General features: G+C 40.6%; 1 protein-coding gene across 16 annotated transcripts in view; it reads left to right on the forward strand.

Annotated features, from left to right (window-relative positions):
* Positions 1 to 16,642, forward strand: part of ptprsa (protein tyrosine phosphatase receptor type Sa) — a 233,836-nt gene that overhangs the window by 27,490 nt on the left and 189,704 nt on the right. For all 16 annotated transcript variants that reach the window (XM_063495076.1, XM_063495088.1, XM_063495075.1 and 13 more), the window contains exon 2: positions 12,373 to 12,469. The gene's annotated coding sequence lies outside the window, so the exon portion shown is untranslated. The remainder of the gene's footprint in view (positions 1 to 12,372; positions 12,470 to 16,642) is intronic.

Consider the following 16,642-nt stretch of genomic DNA (forward strand, 5'->3'; position numbering starts at 1 on the left):
AAACAGTAATTAAATTTTTCATTTCTAGTCAGTGTCAGTTTTAAACATCCATTAGGTTCTGATTCATCTTTGACCATGTTTTCCAACATGATCACCATCTTTCTCTTTTAGAAAGTAAATGTAGTAATGAAATGGCCTTTGTGATGCAGTCCTGTGCCAGGGTGACAGACAGAGTCGAGTTTCTAGTTCTTCTTGTCAGCAGGATTGTGAAAAATTATTATAAGTGTAATGAAAACACCAAACCATGAGCATGATAAAATAAGTTTTTTGTGCAAACTTAAATCCAAGCCAGCAGTATTCTATTTTGCTTATGTGACCACACCAGTTTATTGTAAAGATGTTACTTTTCAAGTCATTATTATATGCTGTCCCTTAAAATTTGGCCCCAAGATTCTGGATCTCTCTGTGCTTTTTACCATAGCACTAAATTTTATATATCATCAGAATTCTTTTCTACAAAGCTCTTCCTGATTGTACTGAGCCAGAATATGATATCATATCACATAATAGAATCTAGTAGAGGTGGGTGACAGGGGGGCACAGGGAGATGTACTGGTTGTTGAAGGAGAAAGAGTGGCGCCCATTTGTCACGCCATTATCAGCAGCATCCTGGAATTTGTCAGAGTCAATAACAGGACTGGCTGTGCGGTGACAGACAAGTGTCTAACATACAAAGAAACTGTAATTTTTCACGAGACAACGATTTCTATGCATCAGCTCGCTCTCAGTGAGGGATTGAGGAGAAACAGAGGGGACGTCAACAAAAGGGTGGAATACCAACTAAGTGTAGTCTGGATTCATAAATAGCAGGAGAGTTTAGACACAACAACCCCTTCAGAGTGTTTGAAGAGCCAATATTGAATTTAGAGATAATGTGGCAAAGATGAAACGCTGGCTGATCAGACGGCTATTAGCTGCATCCTTCCACTACTCGTTTTAAGTGGTTTTTCACTTCTCCTCTTCTTTTCCTCACACGCTCTTTCAAGTGTATTCATATTGGATGTTGGGAGATGCACATCTTTAAATAGAATGGTGGGCGTAGGAAGGGCATGTGTGGAGGAGTGGTAAAAAGACAAAAAGTTGATCTTTGATGTCTGTTTTACTTAAGCATCCAGAAGAAGGCTTGATAGGATTCTAAGATCAATAAATCTCAGGGTAGTAGAAAAGATGAAAATTGGACTCTCCATTTATTTCGGCTTTTTTTCTTCTTCTCTTCAGTCCCTCCACTGGCTCTCCCATTTGTGTGTACCTCAAGGGGTGTATACCTCTCCTCGTGGCTCTAGTTGCATTTCGACCCCGTCCATCTCATCTGCTTCCACAGCATAATGATCCATGTTTGAGGAAAAAATGTTGAAAAATTATGATCCCACTCAAGTAAGGACAGCCTAAGACTCTGCCACACACACAGTTCTCTGCGTGTTTTGATCAACCGGCTAAAGAAAAAAACAGGTGGTGGTGGGGGGGCATCATGCTCTCGACTGCACATTCAAGGCTGTAGCTGGAGTCAGCAAGGTGTGCCAAGTAACACAGCTGCATGCTGCAATCGATGACCTGGCAACCAGAGAGATAGGATCAATGATGCCCTCCCTGTTACACTGCAGGTTTCTCTGGGTTTTTTATCATGGACATGTGCTGTAGTCCTTTTCTTTTTTTTTTCGGAGCCTAGGTGGTGAGATTAGTTGCAGGATAATTTAAGGCAGACAGATGGAGAGAGATAAATACACACTAAGTTTTATTTGTTTATTCAATGCGGATTAACAATACCTTTTTTTTCTGTCTGCCACATTTTCCGCTTATATCCATGTGATCACTGGTTTAAAAAAAATATGAAGCACCCAGCCTCTCAGATTTGATCCTTTATTAGAAGGTCAGACAAACATGGCACAGCATGAGCTAATTTCCACCAGTTTTGAGGACAATCGGCTCACTGCATCTTTAAATCTCTGCAGGGTCGGACGGTTGCACGCAGTGGCCTGTTACTCCGGTGCCTGTTTGCAGCTGAGTTAGACAACAATCTAGTCAAGTATCCTCTTGGGTGATCCTGATCATCGGGTGCATTTAATGTTCAAGTCATGTGATGTGTGAAATACAGTGCTGTGCAACATTTTTGCACTACTTGTCATTTCTTAATATTTTGCTTCCAAGTAGCCAGACTTAGTTAAAGTGGTCACTCCTTTTCATCCCTGTAGCTAAAGAGGAGTTTTTTTGTATTATTTTTTGTTTTTTTGTTTTTGTTTCTTTTCAAGATTGGGTGGCCTTTGAACCATTCAATCGCAAAAAAGGCATCTAACTTGAGGAATGAACCAATTTTGTTTCTATACATGCCAGACAACTAAGCAAAGAACCCATATTGAATCGTATCTTTAGCCACTTTGTTGCTAACACACAGTTTGTTCCCATTTCTTTATTTGATTCTGAATTTTGAAAAAAAAAAAGCCAAAAATAACACAATTTAACAGGCAATAGTATTTTTGCACCAATACAGTAATTCCCAAAGTGCTGTGCCACAAATGATAAACATATGGGCTCTTGTCTGAATGGCAACGAGACATCTGAAGGACCAAGTTCGAAAAGGTCAGTGAGGGCAAACTAGGAGGTTCTAATTCCACTTCATCCTCTGAGATGTTTTGGCAAGTTGAGAGCTCTAGAGAGAGGGGTTGTGGGAACACCATCTCCTTGCACTCTAGCCTAATTCTGCTGCCTGGCACAGTCGGATAAAGAGGTAAAGAGGCCACCGGCACAGCCTCCAGTGTTTCAAGTCTGATTAATCTTCTGATTAGGTTAATCCAGCAATGCTTCAATGGAGAGAAGCCACTCCTCTGTAGAAAGTCTCCTCTTCCAAAAGGAAGGCCTTTTTTTAATCTGCAGGTCTTTCTGATTTTATCTTTAGTGTGAGGTTAAAGGGGCTCGTCTTTATAGCATTAACAGCTTCACGTGAAAACACTCAAAGCTGCCTATACACCAGGGTTGTGTTTCGTCCTCTGGATCTTTGCTGAAATGCCTCTTGATTTGATTTCAGTTTAAGTTCTGTTAGTAAAGTGCCCACAAGGCAAATACCTTATAAAACCTGTGTTCGATCAAGGCTCTGGTTATTGTTTAAGAGACAAAAGTTAATGAAAGCCAGGTAAGGAAGAATGCTTTACTGCATGACACTGGAAGATACAATAGGAGCCATTCCCTGATTTATCACCGAGTTGGAGCAATGAATAGAAGATGTTAATGAAGGTCAAATGACAAAGCGCTTTCTCCGGGTTCATAGTGAGGTTGAGTCTATTAAATGGCCCCCACTATTACACATACTCCTCTCTCTATCGAGCTTTCTTTCTTTCTTTCTTTCTTTCTTTCTTTCTTTCTTTCTCTCTCTGTCTCTGTCTCTCTTTCTTTTTTACACACACACACACACACACACGCACACACACACACACACACACACATCTTTAGCTTTCTACTGCTTAATGATCAGAGAACATTTATTTTGCACAGTGTATCCTGTTCTATTGGATAATGTTTTTGTAGAGTTCACACTTAATTAGCCTTTTTGGTCTCTACCCATCTCTAAAACATTAAATAAATAGGATGTGCTGTGCTGATATGCAAGCCTCCCAGGCGATCCTCTGGTGTATTTAATAGACTATTTATTTTTGATAATCAAGCATTAGAGAGTGGTGGTAATCCTGTTTCTCTTGGCGTGCTGCCTTTGTCTTCGAAAGGACAAATTAATTTGTTTAGCTCGTTAATTGATTTGAGTGATCCAAATCTCTGCGATTATTTGGACTTTTCTGATTTCACAGTCAGACTACCTGTAGATCTGATCCTCCAGCACTGTTGTTCTTAGTTTCAACAGCCTAACACATGATGTCTCATTTCCATGTGGTGGCTGAGCTTCACCGTCTGTGTGAATCTGAGGCTAGGCTGGCTCACATTAAAATGTGTGTGATGTGGTTTGAGCTTCTTGAAGTTGTACATTTTTGCACAGCTGGTGGTTTTACATGTCCGAGTTTGGTGCCTCGACACTTTGACATGTAAGACCACCTAGCTGTGGGCAGAAAAAGTGTTGTGTTGGATCAAGCCTGTGACCTTATAGTTACAAGATATTCTGTCTAACTTCAGGCCACCCTGCTTCCTCTCTCGGATACAGTGCCTAGAGCAACAAGCATCACTACTGAGCACTGCTGTGACACAACTCTGGTTGACTCCCCCCCCCCCCCCCCCCCAACCCCACCCTCTCACAACCACACTGATTCAAGTTACACTGGGCACCAACCTAAATGGGCTTAAATTTTTAATTTGTGCTGGAGAACAGAGATCACATCTTGGGAGGATAGCATATCTGTAATTTATTTAAGAACCCTGCAGAGGAAGAGTTATTTTGGAGGCACAGCGCTAGAAGGGAAGCATCCGGGTGGATTTTTTTTCCTTCAGCCCAAGGGGCTTGTAGGTAGACTCCACTCAGCAGTGACCTTCTCTCTGATGTGGAGGAGCACAGAGAATGAACATTCTATTTATGTGCAAGTCCTCGGGTAAAATCTGTTGAGTGCAGAAACTATTTCTTCTCTATCCCAGGGAACAATAGAAGTGTTTTAATAATTAAAATGAAGTTTTGCTTAAAAATCCTTTTACATTTTACCAGAGTAAAATGATTCACAAGCTCTGTCACCCAGTTTGCCTCATCCTGACTTACCCTCTCCCTCTGAAGATGCGATTCTCTGAGGAGTGCAGGAAAAGAGTGTTCAACATCCCTCGGTCAAGTACGCGCCCCTTCACCGGCATGAAATAAAAGCTTTGTCACTCTTAATTAAACCAGGCCTGATTAGCGCCGACAGGTGTGGCAGGTGTTCTGTTTACTCATGCAGCAGGAACAAACACGCCTGCTACAATCTACAGTAATTTATTAAAATCGCCATCAAAAGCTGCCAGCCACTTATACGCGCGAGTGCAGCGAATGCGTAAAAGTGGAGTAAAAGTGGTGGGGGCTGTGGAGGCTGGTGGCATGCTATCATGGAGTTCATCCTTAATGAGTGTGGATTAGCGGGGATGATCCAGGCTTTGCAAAACCCCTGGTCCAGGGCTGGTCAGCGTTTGTTGTGTGCAACTGTGCACGTATGAAGCTATTGGAGGTTTGGAAATCTTTCCCAGAATTCTCTACATTCATTTATAACTGCAAAATTACACTGTATAACCAAGTGTGTGTGTGTGTGTGTGTGTGTGTGTGTTTGTGTGTGTGTGTCTGTGTATTGATTAATATCTCTCTGCAGTGACTTATGTATTTAATTATTTTGGAGGTTTTCTAAGGGGACAACATTAGCTTATTTTTTAAAGATAATTTTAGTTTGTTTTTTACTGCAGTGTTTTTGGTGAAACGTCTTCAAGAAAGAAGTCCAGTTGCTGTTCTTTCCAAGCTCCTTATAATACCATGACCTGCATGAGCGAGAACCTACACAGACATACTGTTTGTGGATTATTTCATGCTTGTTTCACAGAGTTTCTTGATGCTTTCTTGAGTTTCTTGATGCTTTGTTGACAATACTTTTACCTTTGGGCATGAATTTTTGAGTGTGTTTGTGGTCAGGGCACAAATTACGCTGCTTAGAGTTCAAGGATGCTTGGGACCGTAGCATCACCGGTTTGAATTTGCATGCTGAGCAGCATCTTTTGTGGAGGGGATGTGAATTGAGGTTGAAAAATAAATAAATAAATGAATAAACACATCAGTAGCAACTAGTGATGTTTTTATTCCCTTTAACTCTGTTTGCTAGGTTTACTGAAGTGAGAAAGTAGATTGGTTTTATGAGCTGAGGATTTAGATGGAAGATGTGTTTAAGTAGAAAAGTACAGAACTAACCGAGTCAGAGAAAACCAAAAACATCTTACTGTAACACTAAATGCTAAATGAGATGGCAAGCCCATATTGTTGTCCTTCAGGAAGTTATTATTTTCACACTGGTACTGAAGCTTTGGCCTCTCTAAATGTAATGACTGATGCCCTAGTTTTGCCTGCAAGGTCAAGTTAACAAGCTGACATTTCAGACACCCCGCCCGGTTTAATGACAGCCATCTCTTTGCAGCCAATGGCTAATCCGGAGATTTGCAGCGAACACATAAAGACGTTACAGTGATATGTTTGCTGTCACGGTGAAATATGGGCAATTGTCACAAAATAGCAAAGCCATTCGTCTACTCAACCACGGACCTCTCCTGTCACGAATACACACAAAGTGCATACACTGCAGTGTACAAGATGGAAATCAGATAGTCAGACAATAATTTGAGTAGAGCCATAAACATGTGGCCCGGGAGATGAATTATAATAATTAATCCACTGTGTCCATTCCCAACCGCCCCTCGCTCTAACTCTCCACAAATTCACCACATGCGCACGCATAATACACACTCCAAACCTCTCCACCCCCCGCCTCCTCCCCCAGCCATTCAGGCTCGGGAACACAGCTGTGACCACCTCGGCGCCTTTCCAACCCAGTGTCACCAACGTTTCTATCGAAGGACATTGAAGGGGACTTAGTCTGTCTCTCTCCCTATTAAACCCCCCTGCACCTTCACAATAGAACACGCTCTACTTTATCATGCCCATCATATCATGAAGCATTAACATGGGGGCCTACAATAACATTATTTATAGAGGCGTTAATATTAATATCGACCTGTGTGCTGTCAGTCAGCCTGATTTACTAAGCGCTGGAATGCCGAGCCATGTAGAGGTGGCAGGTGGACTAATTGAATATCAGTCACTGCACACAGCATGCCAATAGACACATTTGCTGCTGGACATACACACACACACACACACACACACACACACACACACACGATTCACAATTGTCCAGTGTGCAAAACCAAAAAAAAATAAAAATTAAATGACAAGAAGATTTAAGTGCATGAATGCACTGCCAGCTCAAAGAAGCACAGAGCACTTCTGTGTGTACATAAGACGGTTCACCTCATAGACTTTCTAACCCATGTTACACGGCAGCAATTATGACTGGGGATCTGCTGTGAACGTGTAAGTATATTGGACTCTGTTGTACTTATCTGCTCAAAACAGACTCTGCTAATGAAACTTCACTCAGAGTGGCTCGTAGCCTCGTAGCCGGAGTGTTTCATCACAGAATTGTGTTGTCTGAGTGTGAGAAGGTTTTCTGACAGAGCACAAAGGTACAGGATTAGTTAGAAGCCATGGAGAATAATGAGGCTTTCGGGGGGAATCTGTCTAGTTTAGTGTGTTCTGTTTGTTTTGAAAGAAACCTCTCGCAAACTTTATTGAATTTGAGGCACTGTGACAAACATGCTGATCAAAGTGTTTTAGAGGGAACCGATTTTCCTTAATAAAACCATTAAATTGCACTTTTAAACCACTGCCAAGCTAATTTCCTCAAAGTTTTCTGGTGGTGCTGAGTGAGAAGAGGGTTTTTTTAACCATATTATGGACACATCACAGTTCTGTATGCAATCTGTATGCAAAGGTACAGCCTTTTTAGCACCAATAGTATTACCCAATCAACAGTGAGCAAGCTTTAGCCACATGCAGATAAACAGCCCATCATAGAAAAGACATTTGCTACGGTGCAATGTCAGAACCACTGGGTAATGGCGGAAACAGACTTAGCTTTCTAAAAAATTATCTTTTATTTTATATCCTCATCTATATTTTTACGTAATGCCTTGAGCACAACGCAGAAAGTCTTGGCCTGGCTGTCCACTGGCACAAAAATATTGGCCACCCTGGGGGATAAGTCATCAGATGATAGCCAGTGGGTTCCTAGACACAGTACACTAGCACATGGTCATTTTCATTCATTGTCATTCATTATTAACATCCTAGAATAGAGAATTTGATGTAATAAAATAAGGAAGGCAGGCAGTTATTAAACTTCATGTGTTAGTTTTTCAGAGCTCCGAGTCCAAAGCATGTTTGAGCTGGTATCTGCCTACTTTGCTGAAAGGTTTTGAAATCCAGCAGTGCTTCCCAGATTTATAATTTCTCCTGTATTTTTCTATTTAACCAGTACTTCTAATGAGTGGTCAGACTTAGACTTTCTCAAGGACATTATATTCAGAAACACAAGCATGCTGACAGCTACATGTTATGACTATATAAAAACCTATTTGACGCACTATAACTGGATTGAGGACAATAGCGAATTTATCTTTGCAGCAAGGTCAAGAAGCCTACATAAATTAGGAAAAAAGGAATTCATCCGGGGGGTAGCATCCATTTTTAAGTGAGATATGAACTTTAACTAAAAATTGGTTGTTTCAAATGATGAAATATTCTCATGGAATTTGAAAATGAGTCCTTTCTTCAAGAGGAAGCTGCCCACTGGCTGTGTCTCTCTGGCAATTTTGTCTTACTGTAATAAAATGATCATAGGAACAACAACAGAAGCTAAGTTTGTAATGTTAGCACCCGTGTCTGTAATCTTTTGACAAACTTTTGAGGGAGGAAAAGATGATAATATCCAATTCCACATCACTTCTATAAAGCTTGAGTTTAGGCTCCAGTGTGTTAAAGTCTTATTTTGTCAGCACATCTTTTGAGAAGTAGCTGAGAACAGATCTAAAGTTGGATTTCAAACACCTGTGGCATATCATTTGAGAAGTGTGTACTGTGGGAGAACCACTAGAAGTTCAAATCAGTCAATCAGTCACACAGAAGCTGCTCTTTTAGTTTCCTCATTTCCCTTGACTTCTCTCCGCTCAACCCTTTGTTTTTTCATCTGATCTCACCTTACTTCTCCTTCCACTATCTGCTCTCCTAACTTGATCTTCCACCTTAGTCCCCTTCTCCACCCGTTCTCATCTCCCTTGACCGATACCATTCTATTGATTACATCAACTTAACCCCTCACACGTTTGCCATTCTTTCTCTTCACGCCATTTGTCTTCTCCTTTCTGTTTTCTTTTCCTTACCCAGCGAAGATCTGATTTTTAGTCTTTTAATACCTGGAGGACAATGGAGACAGAGGAGGTGGGTGGCTGAGTGTAAGGTGAGGAAAAAGAGACATCAGGTGCTGCCATAGCAACATTATTTTTTCATTCAGAGAAAAATATAGTCTTTACTTTTGTGCCATGGAGGTAGAAATTGTGTTGACATTTCATCATCTGGTTGAGGTGTGTGCTTTTTTATTTTACTTTTCAAGCAGCATACCTGTTGACATTTGCAAAGAGTAGGTCGTCCTTGTGTTTTTCTTCTTTTTGTGTTGCCATTGTTTTTATTTTCATGTGGATGCTTAGAGCGTCCCAGTTCCTTGTTCTTCTATTCTGAATGCACCCTATGTGACCACATTGCTGGAAAGAAACCACATATACCCATTTCTGAGCATGCATGTTTTCATTTCCCAATTTGCCATGCACCATGATGCTCGGCCATCTGTCTCAGCACGGTGACTAAACTCAATGCCAATATGTTGCAGGGTCATGAGAAAACAAACCGGAGCTGCTTTCCACATGATTGGACAAAGCGTAACTTAACCCATGTTGTGTAGCAAAAACAAAACCAAAAAAAAGAAAAAGAATCAATCAGAGAGTTGCGCTCTCACTTAGAGCATGCTATTGTTAGGATGGTAGGCAAGATTCCCACTTTCTTGGATGTTGACTTTGAATGTATTTTAGCTCCCATGCTATACAACTAGCTCTTCATTCTGGCTGATTAATGGCAACTTGCCCGGTCAAGGGAGTGTCTCATGCAACGTAGGAAGCGGTAGTGCAACAGCGTGTGTGCAGTGAATAAATGCTGTACATTAAACAAATTCCCCCGCGCTCGTCTTGGCAGCCAGGCGTGTGGGAGTATTGCAGAATTTGGCCTCACATTTTTTTTCCAAGTAACACACAGGAGTGTATGCTCATGTGCGGAAACAGCCATATTTATTGTATATGTGACTTTTTTCCCCCAGAAAATCACTAAAACTATGCTATGTACTTGTTTTCAAGCCCATTCTGTGAAGCGCTTTGCACTCTTTCTGATATGCATGGCCACACAAACACATTACAGTTTCTCAGTAACATCTAAAAACATATTTTTTACACACACATCCAATTTCTACTCTCCCTTGTGCTGTAGTTAGTATACCAGGGACTCCTACTGCAGCTAGCCTGTTAGTTGACACTGATTGGCCAGTGAGGGCCAGCCTGACCCCGGTGGCCTGTCAGAATGAAGGATCATGTTGACGGTCAGCCGTCGAGGTAATAAAGCCCACAGAGGATGCTTGGAGATTGTCTACAGGCAGCGCCCAGTTCGTGAGACAGCGGGGGAGGAGGAGAGAAGTCAATAACATCAGGATGAGGACAAATAGTAGTCAGTGGAAATTTGTTATCCTTTCTTTTGAAAAAAAATGTACAAAGTTGTCAGATCAACAGAAAGTTTTGAGAGGACTCTGAGTGCGTAAATTACACAAAGGACTAACACTTCTAAATATAATTTATAGTGTTGTTCCATTTCAGCATCACGCCTCGATCACAGGTATATTTATATTATAGTAGGGTTAATAATCAGATGACCTCTGATTCTAGTAGCTGCTATTAACATTCAGTCAATAATACCAACCAGATCCATACTCTTGCATATGGGAACTTCTTCCATGTTTTTACTTACAGTAAATATTTTGGGGATAAAAATATTGTTGGTCAGGCAAAACAAGACATTAAATGAAGTGGTCTTGGAAAAGCGAACTGTGATGTTTCTCTTTCTTTTTTTTGCCACAGCTAGTGTTAGTTTTTGGTTAAGTTTTAGTTAGCAACAATAATCAGTGTTGGGGTTGTTAGGGTTGTGTGTGCACATTTCTCATTACTTTTTATAAGTAATCGTATTGTAACTTATTTACTGCCAGGTGAAAATAATTTGTTACATTGATTTCACATTACTCTGAAACTTAGCCTATAATTAGTAGTTAACAATATGTACGTTAGTCCACAGTCCCACACAACGATCCTAATGAGATCCTAATGAGAACGTACAGACGATCGTTCGTTTAAAATGTGCTGAAGTGTGAACACAAAGCAAAGCGATTGCCACTGCAATTTCTCCGTAGAAACATGTAGAGGCAGAAATGGAGAATCCTGAGTCTTGTCACTGTTACCTGTTAAAGATCCAGCTCTGGCTGCTGGGCTGAGATCGCCATACACTCAACTTTAAAATCACTCTAGGTTCTTCACCGACTTTGAGCTAGCATGCTGTCTGTAAAGTTGATTGCAAAGATTCAGTGCTGTGTTAGCATTGTAATGCAGTTACTTCTGTCCTGGACACAACTGGCACTTTACAGTCACACTCTTGTCCTTTTGTGCAACGCCACTCCTCAAAAGCTGCAGATTTTCCTAGTCCCTGCACTGAAATCAGCTGATTGTAGACACGGGCACAGGGAGCAAATAGAAAAGCCTTTTTTTGTTCTTTTATTTTTGTCTTTGTAACCCAAGTAACAGCATAATTGAATCTGTAATGTATCCTTAAAGTGCTATTATTAATCAATTATACCCAACAAAGAGAGTGACACTGATAAACATGGTACAAAACTACTGCTGAGGTGCATTTGGACAAGCTGTCCACATAGGACTCACCATATCCACATGATATTGATCATGCCCATGTCGTGCTTTTCCTAATGATATTCATGTTGTTAGCTGAAAGAAGTCTCTACCCACGGGGTAATGATGAGCTCCTCTGACTTCTCACTTGAGATAACCTTCCTCAGCTGCTCAGTGGAGGTTCCTTAGGGTGGACTTATTGCTACCCACAGCTGCAGACCTGGCTGAGAGTAGACTGAATATCAAGTGAGGCTACGGTGAGGCCTCCAAATACAGAGAAACTCAAAAAGCACAAAACTAAAAATACATGTCAATATACAGTATGCACAATTAATATATATATATATTTAAGTAGCCGAATATTACAAACACAAAAAATGCTCATCAGACACACACAAATAAGAATGAATCCCTACAATTACATTTCAAATTAAAACCATCAACTTATTCCATAAATGCAGTAGCCTGTTGTGTACGAGCGAATATCAAAACAAGTATCAATCAAATTCGCACATGCGTGCACCTACACACATGCATGCACCCACAGATTTGGACCAGGCTCATTAGAGATGTGAAGGAGAAAATGATCAAGAGAAGCCAGGAGGGACTTCATGCAGATTTGCACTCCATAGCTCTCAGGCAATCAGCAGCAAGCCTCCTCCTCGCCCGAGAACTGTCGTCCTGTGGTCACAAAAGGCCAAGAAGGGAGAGCGAGAGAAACTCATCACAGCATTTGTTGAATCCCCCCACCCACCACTTGAGGAGGTCGTTCATTTAGTAGTCCCTTTCATTAATGTTTCTCTGTCATTTTCCCTCTCTCTCTTTCCATCTACTTTAAAGGTACGAGCGAGTGAGTTGTAAGAAGCAGAAGAAGAAAAAGAAGCCACTGGAGCAGCTGAAGATATGAGGCTAAAAAGGTTTTGAAAACAACCCAGCGGTAAGTGGGCCCCTAAATTTTTGCACAGTGCACCGCCATTTTAGATGGAGCAATTATGTTTCCAGAAGCTGCTTCGCACCCTGCATAATAACTGATTTTACCCTGGTGGGCACAAATTCATGCTTTCTCAATCCTTTTTCTTTTTGTTCTGCTACATTCTTCCTCCACGTGTTCCTACCTTTCACTGCTTTTCTGTCTTCTTCTGCTTTTGCATACAAATCTCTGATAGTCACAGTGTCCCATAATCCCAAGTGAATAAGTTTTTCCCATTCATGTCCCTCTTGTCATTTTTTAACCACTGCAGATATACACATTCTAGTTTGCTGGTGCCGTATTGTTTACTATGTTTCGTAATAACAATTATCACTCAAAAAGCAAGGCTACGGCAAATTAACTTAACGGCCTAATTGAAAAAGATAATAGGTAATTTTTTTCTTGTTGTCTCTAATAGATAACCAAGCAGAGCAAAGGAAGCAGTTAATCAAAACTATAGAATATCTAATGATGTTTAATTAAGCAAATCGCAGCGCAGTATTGTCCGTTTATTTTGCACGCAGTCACATGCACAAGTGCAAGTTTATTGAAGTTTGGTTCATACTCCAACTCCAGTGTTTTTGTTTCCACATCCTAATGACACAATAAACTGTCATCTTCCTTCACGCTTTGGGTGCACCCTGCGCTAAGCTCATCCATCCATGCTGACAGCCGTGCTAAGGCTGAGAGAGATATCATCTACCTGTCACTGCAGACTGGCACTGAGGAGCTCCTTCTGTACTTCTGCAGTTCTTTTCATTCAGCGAACGGCGCTGGTGACTTTCAGATCTGGAAGCTATCACGCATCAGTTTAGACATGTAATGTACCCTCCTGAATGGGGTTTATTTACAGGCTCATTCACTGCTCCACTTTGCTGCAGAATTCATCTGAAATGGTTTCTGCATGCATTTTTCAGTGAAACTTATGTTTCTACTGTACAGAGTTTCCTCGCGATTATAGATTTCATCCCCTTTAATTAAAGGTAACGCCTGCATTTAATTCTAATTGCATAATTTTCTGTATTCTTGTTACAAGATGTCTTTGAAGGAAATTAGGAATATTGTGATAGCAGATTTAGCAAATACACAGAGTGGCTGAGAAAAAAAACAACAACAGCACACTAAGCAAAGTGGTAGTTAGAGTCATTAATAAGTCGGTCTTTCCACATCTCAGCTGCAGGCCTCAGACCGTTTTTTCCCCGATATTAACAAAGTCAGAGGACTTTCTTACAAACGGTTACAGTATATTTTAAAAGACTGAACATTAGGCTGTTTTTACATACTGCTCTTGGGGTGTAATATCACCATTTATTGAATTCTAACTGTACACGATCCACCACCCTATGTCTCAAGATGTTCATATTATCCATTCAAATATTGCAGCAGTAGGAAAAAATTTAAAAAGTCCCCCAGCTTAGTTATGAAACTCCCTCATCTCTATTGCTCCAGTCAGGGAATAGTTTAATTTCAAGTTGATAGATCAAATGTAGGTGACTCCACAGACATTACATACGCTGCACACCACATTCTTATTTCCATATCATCACCTGATTATTAGTGCTGCTGGCAGAGCAGAAGACATGCAGAAACTGTGAATGAATATGAACAAATGGGTGTCAGAGCACATGCAAGCCCAGACATAACCCTCGTCATATGCACAGGGACCCCTGCTTCTTGTCACCTTGCTGCCGGAGGCCACCAGCCTCATTAACAGCTGTATTTGGTATACTAAACCACGATGAGAGTGAAGTCTCGCTGCCCTGTTTCGTTCAACTGCAGAAAAGGTTTGAGAGGCAAGATGGCACATCTGGACCCCCCACTGTGGGCTCAACAAGCTGAAAACTGAGAGCGCGACAAGAGTGTGTATCGACGTTAGATCCACTGACTGTGCCATTTACACATCAGCATAACAAAAAACTGTATTTTAAAACATGTCCTCTGTGAATTAGTAGTTAGTAGAAAATTGCATTGATCTGTGTGCCACATGACATCATGGTTGTCATGGCGTTTCTTGTCCAGATCATTCAACACCTATCAGTGAAATAAACACATTTATCATCGCCTAGAATTTTCATGATATTTTAGCTGAGAAACTTAAATCAAAATATAATAAGCAAATGAGTTCATTTGTCTTAACACAGGACTCAAGCTCCACTCTCAGCTGAACCAGCACCACAGCATAATTTACAACTTCTTTAGACTTTTCTCTCATCTCCATAACACTTACCGTCTGGGGATTTTGTTGTTGTGGATTTTTCTTTTCAGTATAACCCAGCGTTAAAGAGAAATCCTCAGCCTGTAACAGGAGTTGCTAATGCTCTTCCTCATGTTTCAGCTTCCTGCATCAACCATGCATCTATGTGGCTAAATGAAGGCATTAGTCAAAAACTAAGTCCAATCAAATTGCTGACATTCATACCCTTCTGTGTTGGCGTTATTATTATCGATTACTTAAAATCGATTTAAAAGATTGGGAGCATCAATGAAACAAAGCTAGGAAAAAACAAGCAGCAGCTAAATATGAAAAGAAATCAGCAACTGTTACATTGTCCAATAAAATAGGTCTAATCTTATCATTACTTTCAGTCTGAAGTGTTTTGTTTTGCTCCCATGAACTGGTTGGTACCAGAAGGACTGAGTCTATTCCAGTATTAATGTTTGGAAAGTGTTCACTAAAGAAATAACACAATATTTCTTATGTGATTTTTTTTTTGAATGAGTACATAAATCATCTTCTGAATGAGTTGCTCCTCTTCCACGGACAGCTGCAGTGACAGGTAGCCATGCTAATATAAATTTGGGGGAACAGGATGTTCAGAGGAGAGCAGCTCTGTTCACAGTTTGGAAATGATTTGACAATTCATTTACTGGTGTGAGCTTTTCAGTTATGACACTGCTGAGTACAAGGACACTGCACTTTTCCTATTACCCTTGTCATAACTAAAAATAACACCTTAAATTGCAGAGAAATCCCAAAAGTGAAAATTCAGTTATGAAACTAAAATGGTTTTAGATTTTATTAACTAAAATTAGACTATTATTACTACTGATTGCAGTCCTTTTAGTCTTTTGTCTTGTTAGTGCTATATATAATGTGTTTCACACTTCAATAAGCACACGATGGGCCTGGATACATGTTTACAAAGTAATTGTGAAAGGTTTATGACTGCTGTGAGAAACCAGGACAATGCAGTGATTGACGTGCTTCAAGTCTTTCATAAACCAAATCTCATTTTTAAGCCTCCAGGGAAAATGGCCTTAAAAATCAAAAGCCATTAGTAGAACTTTTATTTTGCCTAGTAAGCATCTAATTGGACAAAATAGCTATTTGTTTTCACAGCTGCAAAACACTTCAGTTTGATTTAATTTGAACAAACATGGGCACTGTGGGCCACCAGTGGGGCCACTTTGGCTAAAACTGCATGATCAACAGCAGCTATTTGCCCAAATTGGATGCGGCGTCTTTCGTTTAATTTTTGACATCTATTTCAGTTCACTGTTTTAAGTGTTTCGGTAATGGCTTGGCTGCGTTGCCGATTCAGTTGCCTTCCTCAGCAGGAGGGAGATGTGAGCTCCTCTAAGTGTACCTGAATTGGACAAATCCATAAGGCCTTTGCACCTGAATGAGCAGACAGCAGCAACTGTTGGCTGAGCTTTAAAGACAGTTTCGAAGGAAAAGAGAGCAGTAGCTCTTAAGTGGCTCCTAGGATGTTAGCGGCACAATTAAACAAAGCTCTGCTAATCTTTACAGCTGGCGTCAAGAGGCACTGTGTTCTCTCAGAGCAGTGTTATCCGTAGCGTGGCACTGGTAGTCTGACAGGCTGGATAATGTGCCCTTCTGCCACCATCCTCTTCACAGCAGTGCCTTTACTACACACTTACTGTACTAGCAACAACCCTAATATACATCATAAAGAGTGGACCAAAAAATGCAGTGATGAATTAGCATTATTCAATTATGTACGCTCCAGTTATTTGTTGCGGCATTTAAAGAAATGTAAATTGACCTCAAGTTTTTTAGGCAATGAATCTGATTATGCTAGCACGTGTAATTTCATGGTATTTGGAAATGAAGGATGTTTTACTATATATTCTCCCCTCAGAGTGATGATGTGAAACTATGCAGTGTGGTGCATTTTA

This window comes from Pelmatolapia mariae, linkage group LG15 (assembly GCF_036321145.2).
Source record: "Pelmatolapia mariae isolate MD_Pm_ZW linkage group LG15, Pm_UMD_F_2, whole genome shotgun sequence".
Classification (NCBI taxonomy): domain Eukaryota; kingdom Metazoa; phylum Chordata; class Actinopteri; order Cichliformes; family Cichlidae; genus Pelmatolapia; species Pelmatolapia mariae.